A 15,960-nucleotide genomic window follows, 5' to 3' on the forward strand; every position below is an offset into this window, starting at 1 on the left:
TGTGGACGGTCTGTTGCACTAGTATTTTGGGGATACCAAATTTATAAATACATCTCATAATTTCTAGAAGTGTATTCTTCCTCATAGTAATTTTTACAATGTGGCACAAAACATGTTTACTAATAGACCCAGGTATCTTTCTAAAGTTCCTCTGTAAAAGGAAGCCAAAAGTGGATAAACTTATGTTCAGCAGTTAACATTTCATTATTTTATCTAATTTCTAAATGATCTAGATACCCAGTGAACATCCATGATTTAACTTATCTCAATATAACTTTGAGGTTTCAAGTTACCAAAAAGATTTTGGAAAGTATTTTTAAGTAGACATACTGTAAAGCACAATTATTATTGAAAAGTTCACTTGTAAACTTTTACTTACATCTTTTAAATTTATTTGTTCTTAACAATTATGTTTCAATTACTCATGAGAATTTCATGAGACATTTAACAGCTAACCGTTGTCTTGTTATCCTTCTCGCTTGCAAATTCCGATGTGAGCTTGACTTTCAGTAACCCTGGGCAGAATAGAAGTTGTATTTCTGCTGTATATTTAGTGGTGATAACTCAAAAGACATGACTGTCTTAATTAAACCAACACATTTAAACTAGCTTTTTTCCCCCAAAGATTATCCTAGATCACATGAACTTGAAAAACATTTGGGTTAGTTTTCTGTATTTCTCAGAGTATACTTGATTTATATAAACATTTACGTTTCTTTAAGCCAATTAAATAGAGCTTTTTACAAGTTAATTTTGGCAATAGCATCCAGAGGTAGAAAAAATCACACATCTCTAATAGACATATATAGACATACATAAGCACACAGATGCAAACAGAGATCTTATAGCTTTTGTTTTAAAATTTTGGCAATGAGATTGGTATCATAATGCAAAACTCATTATTTTATAACAGAAGAGTTGGATTCAAATTGTGTTTTGACAGACGGAATAAGTTAAGTTTACCTATTCAGATGGCTTAAACATTTTAGTAATATTTGTGAAGAATGCTTTTAACATTTTTCATTTGCCTAGTACCTAAGTAGCATTTCCCCTTTTTTCTCCCTTCTCATAAGAATTACCTCCCCAAATTTGCATCTCAAAGAGATGGCCCTCAGTACCTAGAGAAGACTGGTTAGAATATTTACATCTCAAATGTCAGAGAAAGAATGCAAATTCCTCCAAGAAAGACTTTTGTTTTCTAAACTCATAATTTTTACAATGCCTGCAAATCTTCTGAGATGAGTAGGGGAGTTTTCGGGGGTTGGTAGAGAGGACAGGCGGGCTTTTTCTGTTCCTGTGAAGACTTGAGTTGTAAGACAAAAACAGCTGTTTTTAATTCCTCAGAGAATTGCATTGCAACCTGAATGGCCTCGAGGGGCTGACCCAACCATCCAATTACATTATCTTCAATTTGCTTCTTTACATATGGGAGAAGATCTTCAATTAAGGTGCAAATCAAAAGATTCCTATTTTCTAGAATTAGAGCTGTTTGTCTTTGGAATTTTTTTTTCTTCGTCTGGGTACCTACTTTCCTTTTAGCTTGGGGGTTAAGACCTAAAAAAAAGTTTCTGTCAGGCTCTGAATACCAGCTTCCCATTTGGTCAACTTCTAACCATAGAGCTACATTAAAAAAAAAATCTTTTTGAATGTCTTGTCAAATTTCAACGAGGACAAAGTAAATATTCCTGGCAGTATTGAACAATCTCATGGATGCGAGAGGCATCTCCAAAGAGGGTGCAAAAGATACTACCCTCCCAAGATCCAGACCCACTTCCAAAGATAGTCAAAAGAGAGAAGGACTTAGACAATTCCCCTAACAGCTGGCAACAGTTGGTAGGACCCTAACTGCAACCCGCATTTTTGGTCAGCCATATTTTTAGGCCCCCAACCTCATGGTTGAGCTGTCTGCAGATGCAAGAACTGACAACCTGCATACCCCAGGCAGCCAGAAATCCAAGCCAAGTTCTCAGGACACAAAATGAGACAAGAAGGCAATGGCTGTCCTTGGAAAAGAGAGAATCAATAACCAACGGGGAACCCAAAAGCAAATTCACAAGAGTTTGGATTTGGAAAGGAAGAGACAATGTGAAATTTTACCTTCTTTTCTCAACCGGGCACTACAGAGATCCAGAAGAGCTGACACTGATAAGAATTCTCACCCTTTGCAGGCTTCTGCCAGTTTGCCCAGGATCCCATCTGCAACCTCCAGAGCGAGTGAGGTTTAAAGCAGAGGGTGTAGTCTCCCAGTATCTACCAGAATTTGACAAGGTTTTCCATTAATTTTAATTTTAGTTTCTCTTTGGCTGTAGGAAATAATTGTTAGCAGTTTACCAGAGACTCCCTCAGAGTCCCATCAACCCTGGCAGGGGTCCATATGGGGGGCCTCCTTTGAGGGTAGATATGGGGGTGTTCAAGTTTGTGTGGACGGATTTGACAAAACCTTCAAGGACAATCTTTTTTTCCAGTGTCCTGGTTGATTGCAAATAAGACAGTGAATTCTGGGCCAGCGTTTTGGTGATAAACCGCTTAGGAGGGTGCAGCACAGGATGCCCGGGCGTTTTAGGGATCTGGCCTTGGAGCTTTGCAGCTGTACAGTGACTAACCGGGTTGACTTCTGTTTACCTTGCAGTCTTTTCAGAGTGAAAAGGCAATTCAGATAGAGGATCAGTAGACTGAATACTCAGGTAAAGGAAGATCAAGGGGAATAGTAGGAGTCATGTCAGTCTTATACTTTTTTTGTAGGTGCCTTTTATTCTTTAGTTTTTTATTAGCCTGTTGCGCTGAATCTTTCATTGAAGCTATTTTTGAATCTCGAAACCTTTTGGAGGCTTCTGCATGCCAATTAAAACAGATATCCCAGTCTGTTAGCGTGATTTGGGAGCCCTTGCTTTCAAGTACACTTTTTTTAAATGAATGATCTTGTCTAATTAGAGCATCCCCCATAATGGCCGTTGTAACTCAAGGTCGCCTTAGTAGGATTTGGTCATTTTTGTAGATATTCACAGCTTCTAGGACCACAGCTCTTAGATATAAAATAAGCAGGTGTGCTGGAAGGTGGTGCCCTCAGTTCTTTGAAACTTGAGGATCCCATTTCTTCTGCAAGCCTTGGGTCTCTTGGAGCCAAAGTAAGAGAGATGTGCCACCGGGTTGGGAACTGTGTGGTGTTTTACAGTGTACCTTGTTGTATGGAAATGTTCTTGAAGGTGGTAAGTAACCTAGTGTCACTCTAACCTGTTCTGTGACCAACTTATCCTAGCATAAGAGTCTTAGAACTAGGTGGCAAGAGCCCTAGCAGCTTTTAAGTACTTGACCTCTTCCCACAAATTTTGCGGGTTTGGCTTCTGAGATTCCCATTAACAATAGATCTATTATTCCTTTACCTTGCGCACATTAGCAGAAATCAACAGTGACCAAGGAAAAGGAACTGTGGACACCAGCAGTAGCCAAAGAGATGGTTCTGTGAACTGGCCAAGAGAGGCCTAAGGTACATACCAACAAAACCAGTATTTCTCAACACAGAACTCTGGAATGAACCAGCAGAGCCCAATAAATCGGGACTGCGGACTAACCAAGGGCTAGGGACTCATGTTCCGAGTGGAACCGTCTGGCAGCTCAAAGTGACCCTAAACCCTGGACTGGAAACTTGGACTAACCAGAGGCTAGCACATGAGCTCTGTTAGAGGCTTCTCTCAGTCTAGACTAACCCTGGACTGGAAAGCCAATTAGATCAGGAGCTCAACACAGAGAGCGGAGCTGGGATCCAACAGGAACTTAGCCACGGCTCTCAGAAACGGCAAGAAAGACAGAGAACTCAGAGTTCAGTGGGTACCAGCAACTGTGTTTGTCATTGTCTCAGAGGATGTCAGAAGTCACCTTTGGATTCCGTTACTGCCAGCAAAGTGTTAAAAAACAAAATTCAACTGAGTAAAATGTAAAGATCTTATTGGCTTTATTGAATGATTTATTCAATGATACATGAAATGAGCAGCATCTAACATAACAGATCGAAAGGAGCTCTAAGGAACTGGACAAAATAAAAGGCTTTTATAGACAAGGGGAGCAGGAACAAGGAAGTTATACTAGGCAAAAAAGCGGATTGGTTATTGCAAGGTTACTTTCCTTTAGGGCATGGCAGGGGTCTATCAGGCAGATTACTCAACTAGTGCGGATTGGTGATTCCTGATGGACTGGTTTAAGATTCCAATTCTGGGATAGCCAAAATTATGATTAAGTCTCGGTTTTGTGATGTAGGGCTTAGCATAGGCAACTCCATTTTGGGTCTGTTGTCTTGTTTTCAACAGTTCTAAAATAGCAATACCAAGATTATTACTAATGATATGATTACTAAATCCAGCTTTTGTTTGCTTCATAGTTCTTTTTTTCTTAAGATACAGCCCACTAAGGATTCCTCATTAAAACTCCAAGTTTTAAAGTCATATAAAATAATTCTTCTCTGTTCAAGTTGATGTCTCCAACTTGATATACGTTAAGTTCATTTGCTTAATTTTGTTTTCTAGTTTAGATACTGAAAAGCCTGATGGGCCTCCCAAATGTTGGGGACTGTAGAAGATTTGGTTTGGCCAGATTGCCCACAGTCCTCTAGCCACAAGGGTTCTCAGCCTTGAGCTTGTATCAGAACTCAGTCAGACACTACAGGGCTTGCTAAAACAAAGAGCGCTGGCTACACCCTCAGAGTTTCTGGTTCTGTTGGTCTGGAGTGGGGCCTGAAAATTCTAAGTTTCCAGTGATGCTGATGTTGCTGATCCAGGGACCCCACTTTGGAAACTCCTGCTACGGCATAGCCCATCAGGCAGGTATCTGGCTACATCAATATGTGACCGTGGACAAGTTGTTTTTCCTGAGTCTGTTTCCATGAGCAGGTCAACAGGCACAATAATCTCTGCCTCATAGGGTTGGTAGGACGAGATGTGATTAATGTGTGTGAAGCATTTAGCAGGGGGCCTGAAACATAATAGGCATCCAATATATGGTGGCTGCTAAAGCTATCAACATAGTACTCACAATGCTAACACCTTACACTTGTATCTAGAATGCGCTGTGTGCTAGGCGCTATTTGTAATGTTTTCATGTGATAACTCTTACTCCTCAGTTTAACTGACTCCATTTTGCATTTGAGGAAACCAAGGCACAGAGAGGGTGAAATAAGGGCCCATGGCTAAGGTAGCAGAACTCTTCATCCAGGCAGACGGGCTTGAGTCCACTTGCTTACCCTCGGTGCTGTGTTATCGTGGTGACCACTCCGCAGTGTTAGGGCTCATTGAGCGGAGTCTTTGGCTCATTGACTCATCGAACATTCTCCGAGAGTTATGCTCTGTGACAAGTCTTGTGCTGAGCTGAGATACAAGGATCTTTAAGACTCTCTCTCCTCCCTCTCAATGAACTTACTATGGGGAGAATTTAATGCATGATTGATGAGTGAAAACTAATTTTTTTCCTGAAATAGCGATGCTTGTAATAAACTGATTGGAGAGTTTGTTTAAATTACACATTCCTGGACACCACCCCCGGTCAACTAATCAGAGCCCTGGGGGTGAGGCCCAGGCTCCCAGGGTGATTCTGGTGCACACTGACACTGGAGAAGCAACGCCCATTAACATCCCCACTGGAGATTGCCTGGCTCATTCAGTATTTAGTGGGCTAAAAATAGTGCTACTGTAGTAAAAAAAGCAAGCCAAGATTATTGGTTTTCCAGGCACAGGACTATGTCAAACACACCTAGAATCATCTGAATCTCAATTATTTTAGCTCAAATGGGGATGTGCTTTCTCCTGACAGGTGCTCAGAGTTCAGTTCACTTTTTCTAGGCCATTCTCTTCTTTGATTACTCTTCACTCAACTCATTCCTACAAACTCACTTTGTATTCCCACCTTACAACCATTCCTCCAGTTATTTTTCTCATCATGAAGACCCTTGAGAAGTTGGTTAGGCGGCAGACTGCCCTGAACAGGTATTTCGGGCAGTGGTGGCCAAGTTTTGTAAAGGCAAATATTAATGGAAAACGAAGTTCATTGCTGTGATCAACAAAATAAGTGCTGCATTTATGATTTGCGTGGGCGGGAGGTACCCACCAGTGAAGACACGCACTGACTGCTCCCTGAAGGAGTGAACTCAGGAATCTTCTGTGCCAGAAAGTGGGGGAGGTTGTCATGGTTATGCTGAGTAGGGATTGATCCCACACTCTGGATGGCACCAGATGAGCCTAGAAATCCATCAGCAATTGGTTAAAACAACCCACTGTTCATTGCTCGGGAAGGAGTTTTCAGTTAGGTCTGAGGAGGGTCTAGCCTAGAACTCACAGTCTTTAGTCAGCTTTGGCTTTGGTTAGACCAGTAATTCTTAAAGCTGATTGTGCGTGAATCACCTGGGGGATCTTGTTAAAATGCAGATTTTGATTCAGAAGGTCTGGGGTGGGACCCGAGCTTCCTCATTTCTCATACACTCTCCAGCGATGCTGTTGCTCCTGGTTCACATATCGCATTTTCAGCAGCAAGGGGTTGGAGCCAGCTGTTGTGAAATACAGCATCCAGTTTTGCTCCCTCCTCAGCAGGTGCTGCTGTAAGCGGAGAGTTCTTGTTTTGTCAATGAATAGCAAAGATGTTCTCAAAGAAATGACTGAATGTAATTTCTAGTAAAAGTTCCCATTCTATTACACAGGTGAAATGACACCTCTTTCGATTCAGGACTCCTCCCCCATTCTCCCTCACCTAGGGTTGTGTCAGAGCTCCAGAAGGCTTATGCCAGGGTGCCTAAGCGTGTGTGTGTCGGTTGGGGAGACAACCACCCACTGCGGCATCCACTCAGCCATTCTCATTCATTCTGGTCTTCAGTCTCTGGTCTGTGTTGCCCATGGTGGGCTGCCTTCTCGTAACCTCCAGGTCTCCCTAGACTGGCTGGATCTGTGAGCCATACTCCATAGGTGGCTACTCCATTCCCTCCACACATACTCCAAGCTAAGTGGGGTGTCCAAAGAGAACCACTCATAGAGATTGGGTTTCTGGCAAGAAGGGGAGATGGGTATCCCATTCTTTGTTGGGTATCTTCTTATGTAGCAGACTTGCTGGTTTATTCTCTGGCCTATTTGAGCAAAGAAAAAAAAGAGCAACAAGGGGAGATTGTAGTGGGGCAGCCTGCATCACGATACACTGTGCACATGGTAATGAAAGAGGCTCCCTGTGGGCGACACGGACAGCGCAGAAGGTGGCCTTAGCTTGAGTCCTCTTCTGGGTCCTTGGCCCAAAAGTGTTCTCTGCCAGGGAAGCACATTCTAGCATCAAGAGGCCATGGGTGTGGGATCCGAGCTGAGGGGAAGGTGTGTGTCGGTAAGGGGGGTGGGGGGGTCTCTGCCTGACCTCCAAAAGAACTATACATGTCCCCAGGAGAACCAGCATTTGGTTCATGCAAGGGACTTCAGCATCTATGAGGAGACTTCTACAGTCCTTTCAGGTGTTGTCCTTAATCCCTCCTCCCCACCCCAACCCTTGGGGAGTTCAAAGCAGAAGGAGCAGCAGGAGAGAAAGAATATCTGGCTGTGATAGTTGGGAAGGGAGCATAGGCGCCCTAAGCTGGAATAACTTGAGGATTTAAACCGTTCTAGACTGAATGGGACTTTTTCGAGCATCTAAGTTTTCCCCAACCTTTTATTTGGAAAAATTTCAAACATAAGGTGAGTTGAAACAATACAAAAATGTTAGCATACTCTCCACCTAAACGCGATAATGGTAGCATTTTGTCACGTTGGCTTTATCTCTACCTCTACTTTTATTTTCTGAACCATTTGAAAGTAAGTTGTAGGCATGACACTTCATCCCCAACTGCTTGAGCCCTCGCCTCCTAAGAATAAAGACATCACCCTATACAGTCACAATACCAGTATCACACCTAAGAAAATCAACAACAATGCCATAGTGTCATTAATATCATGGTTTATACATGATAACACCAGAAAGAGATCAACAGGCTGTGGGATCTGCCCTGGATGCATCATGAGACACGAAAGAGAGATTTGACAGGAATGTTTGAAGGCAGTGATTGATCACGAAATAAAACCTTATAACATAACTAGAGAACTTTCTAAAAAACAGACACCCAAAACATTTTCTTTTTTGAGGATCCACTATGGGCTAAGTACTCTTCATGCTTTATCTCAGTGAATCCTCTCAACTTTTTGAGATGGGTACTATTATATTAATTTTACAGGTGGGGAAGCAGAAATTCAGAAAATTTGAGTCACTTGTCCAAAGTTACAAAGCTAGAAAGTAGGGTGTGGAACTCAGCTCTGTTGACCTCTAAACGGTCATCCCATGAGGTTTAGCTCTTTCAACCCAGCAACGTGATCACTGACCAGTTTGCCTAATTCTGTCCTCTAACACAACTATTTCTCTGAGCCTTTTGACCCCAATCCTCTGCCACAGCAGCTTCGTACGTCTACCTCATTGACTGTAGATGGCTATTGTCTCAAGCTTTCAGGAGTCATTCCAAGAGCATTGGGATGGGTTTCCAGCATCATTATCTGGACGTTGAATCCTAAGTCATGAGAGTGTGCGCCCATACTTATAATCTCTCTTCTATATTTTTAACAGTCATCTTTTCCTGGTTTGGTACCCCCAAGATCCATTCTCAAGTATGTTCTCCTGGTTCCTGCTGGTACACATTAGCCAGGTTCTGTAGCTGTTTTATGAATAAGCCCTTTACCTCTCAAAGCGCAGGCAAGCACTTCCCTCCTTAGGCCATGCTGAGACTTGACCCCTGTAGTTGTTGATTGAGAAACAATGAGGAGAGAAGCAATGAAGTGCAGACTGGGAGGAGGACGAGGATCCTGTTATGAGGGTCTGCCTCAGGTGAGGTCTTTTCACGGTGTCCAGGCAATGGAAGTTGCTTGCCTGTGTAAGCAGGGTGGCCACTGCTGGCTCAGAAGGTTCCAGAGAATTTGAGACTTAAGACTCTGAAATGCATCGTCTTAGTCCATTTGAGCTGGTATAACAAAAATACCATAGACTGGGTAGCTTATAAATGAGAGAAATTTATTTCTAATATTTCTGGAGGTTGGGAAGGCCAAGATCAAGGTGCTAGAAGATTCAATATCTGATGAGGATCTGCTCCCTGGTTCAAAGATGGCTGTCTTTTCTCTGTGTCCTTACGTGGTGGAAGGGGCAAGGCAGCTCTCTGAGGTCTCTTTTATAAGGACACTAATCCCATTTATGAGGGTTCCACTCTCATGACCTAATTAGCTCCCAAAGGCCCCACTTCCTAATACCGGCACATTGAGGGTTAGGATTTCAACATATACATTTTGGAGGGACATAAACATAGAGACCAGAGCATGCATCTACCAAAATGTCTACATCTCCAGCATCGAGGTCCTACCTCTTTCCTATAGGGATCTTGACTTTAGGGAAGGAGATTTGCCAGAGCTATGAATTCAGCTTCCTTTTAATTCCTCCACCCTAAGAATAAAATCTTGGGCCTGGTTTTCAGCACAGTCTGGCCTCTAGCTGCAGAAGGTGAGGGTCTGTTTAGGCACCATGATGAAGGCCTCCTGGGTTTTACACATCTTAAAAGTTGTCTGACTTGTGCTAGTTATTTTCTTTCTTCGGAGCTCCTATAGAAGTGGATAAGTCAAATAATGTCTCAACCCTTATAATTACAATTGTCCCCATATCTTTCAAGTCCTAGAGCTGTTGCCTAGGCTAGTGCATTGTCTTCCACCAGTACTTCATCTCAATTCCTTACACATAAGCGCCATCATGATGCTACAGCATGCCGGGGGTTATCACCATTCCTGTCACACCAGCAATGGGGTGTTTGTTGCCATACAGTTCACTAACACTATCCTGACGTTCTGTTTCCTGGGACTATTTCCAGGACTAACTGCCGTAGTTTTGGTTCCCCCAGAAGCAGCCCATGAGACAAGGGTGTGTGTGAAAGTAGTTAAAATGAGGAAGTGATCCCCAAAAGTACCTATAGAGGAGTGGGGAAGTGAGCTAAAGGAAGAATGCCATTTCAGAATGCATTGACAAGCAAGTGATTGCTGTGGAAAACAGGCTCAATTCTTCTGGGGACCTCTGGGAGACCACGACAGAATGGGATGAAGGCTGCTTCAAGAGCACTAACTCCCTGACATATCAGCCTTCTGAACAGACACAAGGCATGCTTCTGACTCCAGAGAAAGCCCCTGGGCTTTTGGTAGGAAGCTGTTGGAGTGAATATGAACAAAGAGTGCTTAGGGGTACAGGTGATGTACTGACAGAAGATGCTATACCAACATTTCAGAACTCCTATTTTGAAGTTCTGACTCATCTGTGGTGGAGTGGATGGTATCAGTCTTAGCTTCTCACCATTCATAACTGTAAGTCTAGGCAATTTATAGAAGAGCTGCAGCACTGGACAGCAGCTAATGCGGGCAATGGTTCTTGACAGTAGAGAAGCCCATAAGGTGAGCCCCACATTCACACTGGCTCTCTTCCTGAGGACACTTTTCAAACTGTGGGGCATAGCATAGAACCCAAGCATAGAATGAGCAGAGGAAACTAAGAATGGAGTTTGAGGCTATCAAGTGGCTGGGTATCAGAGAGAAGAAAGCCTCAGAGAAGGAGCCCTAGGAAAACCTTCCTAAAAAGTCTTCTTGGGTCCTGCAAATTTCTCAGCTGAGAATTCATGGGGCAAGATTCTGGAAGGCCTAGCAGAGAACAGCTGCTTGGAGACTGGAGAGATGAGCAGAGATTTCAGAGGCTGTGTGGTGCTAGCGAGACTTTGGGTTTCGAGTCCAGCCATAATGTTTGGACTTGAACGCCTGGGGCTTTCTGCTGAAACACTAAGTGGAAGGACCATGCCCGTGATAGCCAGCTTCCAAAATGGCTTTTAATAATCCTTTCCTCTTGGTTTTATTATACGTGTTACAATAAATGTTTGTTGTTGTTTTAAGCCACAAAGTTTTTGGTTAGTTAATTACACATAAATAGATAAGCAGTATAGACTTTGGTGCCAAAAGTGGGGTGATGCCTCAACACAAACTTACAATGTAAGCAGTGAGTTGAAGCTGGAAGGACTTTGAGGAGAGTCTAAAGGGCCTCAAAGGGACTATGAGAAGCAGTCCACTGGACTTTCCGGAAGCTTCTGGTGAAGACTTAAAGGAAAGTGACTAAAATCTCATTGGAAAGTGGAGGAAAGGAAATCCTTATTATGCAGAGGCAGAAAGTTTATCAATATTGTTGCCTGTGGTAATGTGGAAGGCAAAAAATATACCCAATGGACTGGGTGATCTAACTAAAAAGATTTCCAGGCAGAGTGATAAAGGAACCACCTGGTTTCCTCTTTCTTAAAGTAAAATGTGAGAGGAGAGAAATAAACCACAGGAAGGATTGTTTAAAAAAAAAGAGCCAAGAATTGTTGGGTTTGAAAATTCACAGTTTCTCCAGATGACAAATGATTCTAAAATTAAGAAATGTTTTTTGGGAAAAGATCAAATCCAGGGCACTCTTAGGAAAAAAACAGTCTAAAGATGAAGCCAAGAGTATGAATGTAAAATATTTTGTTAGGATCTCAGAAAGACCCAAGGCAGTTACTTAGAGAATCTTCCAAACAATAGCTTCTAAGAAGCTTAAGGATTTTGTCCTTGAGCCATCTCAGGAGAAGTCCAAATTAGAGAAAGACTTATCTTGAAGACATTTATGTCTGAGGCTTATGTCTAATAGAGGGAACACCAATAAGATTCATAAGAGACCCACAAAGTTTTTAAGAGAATTGTAGCGGCAGAAATACTGCCAGTGTGGGCTGAAAGGGACAGATAGTACAAAATTAAAAAGATATCTAGACCCTCAAATTTCTACAGACAGGAAGAAGATAGAGGAAAGTACTCAGTTGAAAACACAAACTACGTTTCTTTGAAAAGGAACCAAGACCCCTTTGGCAGAGCCAAGAACCATGTAGAATTAATTCCTAGGCCTTGAGTCTCATTCAAGGAACTATCAGCAGAGGCCTTTCTGGAATTTGCTGTAGACTCCTGTATGCCTCTCTTTCTCCCCCTTTTTTTTTTGAGAAAGATTAGCCCCGAGCTAACTACTGCCAATCCTCCTCTTTTTGTTGAGGAAGACTGGCCCCGAGCTAACATCCATGCCCATCTTCCTCTACTTTATATGTGGGAAGCCTACCACAGCATGGCTTTTGCCAAGTGGTGCCATGTCTGCACCTGGGATCCGAACCAGCGAACCCCAGGCCTCCGAGAAGCGGAACGTGCACACTTAACCACTGCACCACCAGGCTGGCCCTCTTTCTCCCTTTCTTGAACAGGAGTGTCTATAGCAGTTATCTGATGCCTGTTGTTATTGGGGTTGTGTGTTTTTATGTGTGAGTAGCTGTTAACTTATCTCTTTAGTTCACAGATCTTCAGATTAAGAGGAACTGTTATCAAGGGATAGCCATCCACACATGGGCCTGATTTAGGTGATAGGACTGTGGACTTTGAGTTGATGCTGTAATGTGCTGAGATTTTGAAGGGCCTTGGGTGTGGAAGAGTGTGTTTTGCTTATGGACGGAATGTGAATAATTGGGAGCCATATAGTGGATTTTGATAGCAAGACTCCAAGATGGTTTCCAATAATCCTCACCTCTTGGCATTCGTGTGTTTGTGTAGTGCCCACCACATTGGATGAGGGCGGGTCTCTGTAACCGACAGAGTACAGTGGAAGTGACAGTGTATAACTTTTGGGGGGGGCAATGAAAAAGTTCTAAAATTGATGGTATTGATGGTTGTATGACTCTGTGAATATAATAAAAAGCTTTAACTTATTCACTTTAAATGGGTGATTGTATGGTATGTGAATTATATCTTAGTAAAGCTGTTATAAAAATGCAAACTAATCTGTGATGGTTTGGATCAGAGTAGGGGTTTTCTCTGGATTAGAGGGTTATTGATTGGGAAAGGGCATAAGGGAACCTTCTGAGGTATTGGAAATGTTTTGTATCTTGATCTCAGTGGTGGTTACATAGTTAAATATCTGTGAAAAAATCATCAAGGTGTACACTCAAGATTTGTTCAATTTACTATAAGGATGTTATACCTCAATAAGAATTTAAGACTATATTTATATATACATATATGAAATGAAGTATTGATACATGCTACTGTATCTACGAATCTTGAAAACATTGTGCTAAGTGAAAAAAGCCACTCACAAAAGACCACGTATCATATGATTTCATGGATAGAAAATGTCCAGAATAGGCAAATCTTTAGAGTCAGAAAGTAGGCTAATGGGTGCCAAAGGCTGGGGGACAAGGGATGAGAGGATTGAGAAGTGACAGCTAAAGAGGCTTTCTTTATTTCTTAAATGTATTTTTTTAAAAGATTTTATTTTTTTCCTTTTTCTCCCCAAAGCCCCCCGGTACATAGTTGTATATTCTTAGTTGTGGGTCCTTCTAGTTGTGGCATGTGGGACGCCGCCTCAACGTGGTTTGATGAGCAGTGTCATGTCCATGCCCAGGATTTGAACTGATGAAACACTGGGCCGCCTGCAGCAGAAGGCGTGAACTTAACCACTTGGCCACAGGGCCAGCCCCTTTAAACGTATTTTTTCAGAAAGATTAGCCCTGAGCTAACATTCGCCGCCAATCCTCCTCCTTTTGCTGAGGAAGATTGTCCCTGAGTTAACGTCTTTGCCCATCTTTCTCTCCTTTATATGTAGGACGCCTGCCACAGCATGGCTTGATAAGTGCCCTGGGTGAGTAGGTCCACACCGGCGAACCCTGGGCTGCTGAAGTGGGGCATGTGAACTTAACTGCTTCGCCACTGGGCCGGCCCCTAAAGAGAGTTTCTTTTTTAGGATGATGAAAATCTTCTAAAATTGATCGTGTTGCACAACTCTGTCAATACGCTGAACAGCACCACACTGTACACTTAACGTGAGTGAATTGTATGGTATGTGAATTACGTCTCAATAAAATTGTTTAAAAAATGAGGACAAAATAAAGATTTTTTTGACAAAAAAATTTCTGAGAGAATTAATTGCCAGCAGTCTTGAGCCATAAGAAATGTTAAAAGGAGTTCTTCAGGCTGAAGGAAAGTGATCACAGAAGGAAGCATGAAACTACAGAAAGGAAGGAAGAGCAGGCGAAAAGGTAAATATGTGGATAAAAAGAAACAAATATTCACTGTTTAAAACAACAGCAATAATAACAATATCTTGTGGGATCTGTAACCTGTGTAAAAGTAAAGTATGTGACAAAAGTAGCATGAAGAGTGAGAGAGCAGTTAAATGAGTTAAGCTATGAGAAGCTTCTTGCATTGTTCAGAGAAGCGAAAGGCACACATTTAAAGTAGAAGTAATCAATCAAAGGTCATATTGTAATCCCTGGATTAAACATTAAAAGAATAACATAAGATCGTAGTACAACTAAAAAGCTAATAGAAAATAGAAAAAAAAAGTGGAATAGTAAAAAGTGAGTGATTAGTGAAAGTGAGAAAGAAGAATAAAAGAAAAAGAACATATGGGGCAAATAGAAGACACGTTAGCACGACAGCATTCTTCAAACCAGTTGTAGGGGTGATTGTATTAAATGTCAATCGTCTGTAGGAAAAAATCTAACAAGAAATTCAAGCTCTCTATACTGGAAACAACAAAAATATTGCTGAGAAATTAAAGAGGATCCAAATTAAGGAAGAGATATTCTATGTTTACAGATCGGAAGATGTCCATTCTCCTTACACTGATTTACAAATTTAACCAATTCCTACCAAATTCCACCGGGCATTTTAAAAGATATAGATAAACTCATTCCAAAGTTTATATGGAAATGCAAAGGACCAGAAATAATCAAAACAATTTTGAAAAAACTGGACAGATTTATACTGATTTCAAAACAGTATGAAGCTATAGAGATCAAAACAGTCTGGCACTGGTATAAGGATAGAGTAATGACTCAATGGAACACAACAGAGTCTAGAAATGGATCAACACGCATACAGTGAACTGAACTTTCAGCCAAGGAGTCAAGTTAATTTAACTAGTAAAAGTAAGTCTTTTTAACAAATGTCGCTAAAACAACTGGTCATCTATATAGGAAAAACAATAACCTCAACCCTATTTCACTCTATATGCAAAACTGAATTTGAGGTGGTTCATAGATCTTAACATACAATTCAGAAAAACAAAGCTTCTGGAAAAAAATATAGGAGAATATATAGGGAACTGAGGTAGGTAAAGATTTCTCAGATGGAATACATAAGCACTAGCTATAAAGAAAAATTGATAAATTAGACGTCAGCAAAGCTAAAAATTTCTGCTCATCAAAATATAGCATTACAAACATGAAAGACAAGCCACAGACTGCGAAAAAATTTGAAAATCATATATCTGACAATGTATTTGTAACCATAATATATAAAGTATTCTGACAAGTCAACAATTAAAAAATGAACAACCCCCAAAAACTGGGCAAAAGCTTGGAGGACACACATCACAAAAGAAGATATATAAAGGGCCAATACATTTGAAAAGATTCTTAACATTTTTAATCATCAGCAAACTGCAAAGTAAAACCACAATGAGATACCATTTCACACCTACCGGAATGGTAAAAATAAAAAAGATAAGCAACACCAAATGTTGCCAAACAAGTGCACAACTGGAACTCACACACTGCTGGGGGAATGTTAAATGGTATAAACACTTTGGAGAGCTGTTTATAAGGTTAAATGTATATATACCCAACAACCTAGCAATTTTACTCCTGGCTGTTTATACAAGAGAAATAAAAGCACACGTCCATACAAACACTTATATAAATATATTTATAGCAATTTCATTCAAATAGCCCCAAACTGGAAATAAAAAGGAGAATGGAGAAATAAACCATGGTAGGGGCCGGCCTGGTGGTGCAGCGGTTAAGTGCACACATTCCCCTTCAGCAGCCCGGGGTTCGGCAATTCGGATCCTGGGTGTGGA

This window comes from Equus asinus, chromosome 21 (genome assembly GCF_041296235.1).
Source record: "Equus asinus isolate D_3611 breed Donkey chromosome 21, EquAss-T2T_v2, whole genome shotgun sequence".
Classification (NCBI taxonomy): Eukaryota; Metazoa; Chordata; class Mammalia; order Perissodactyla; family Equidae; genus Equus; species Equus asinus.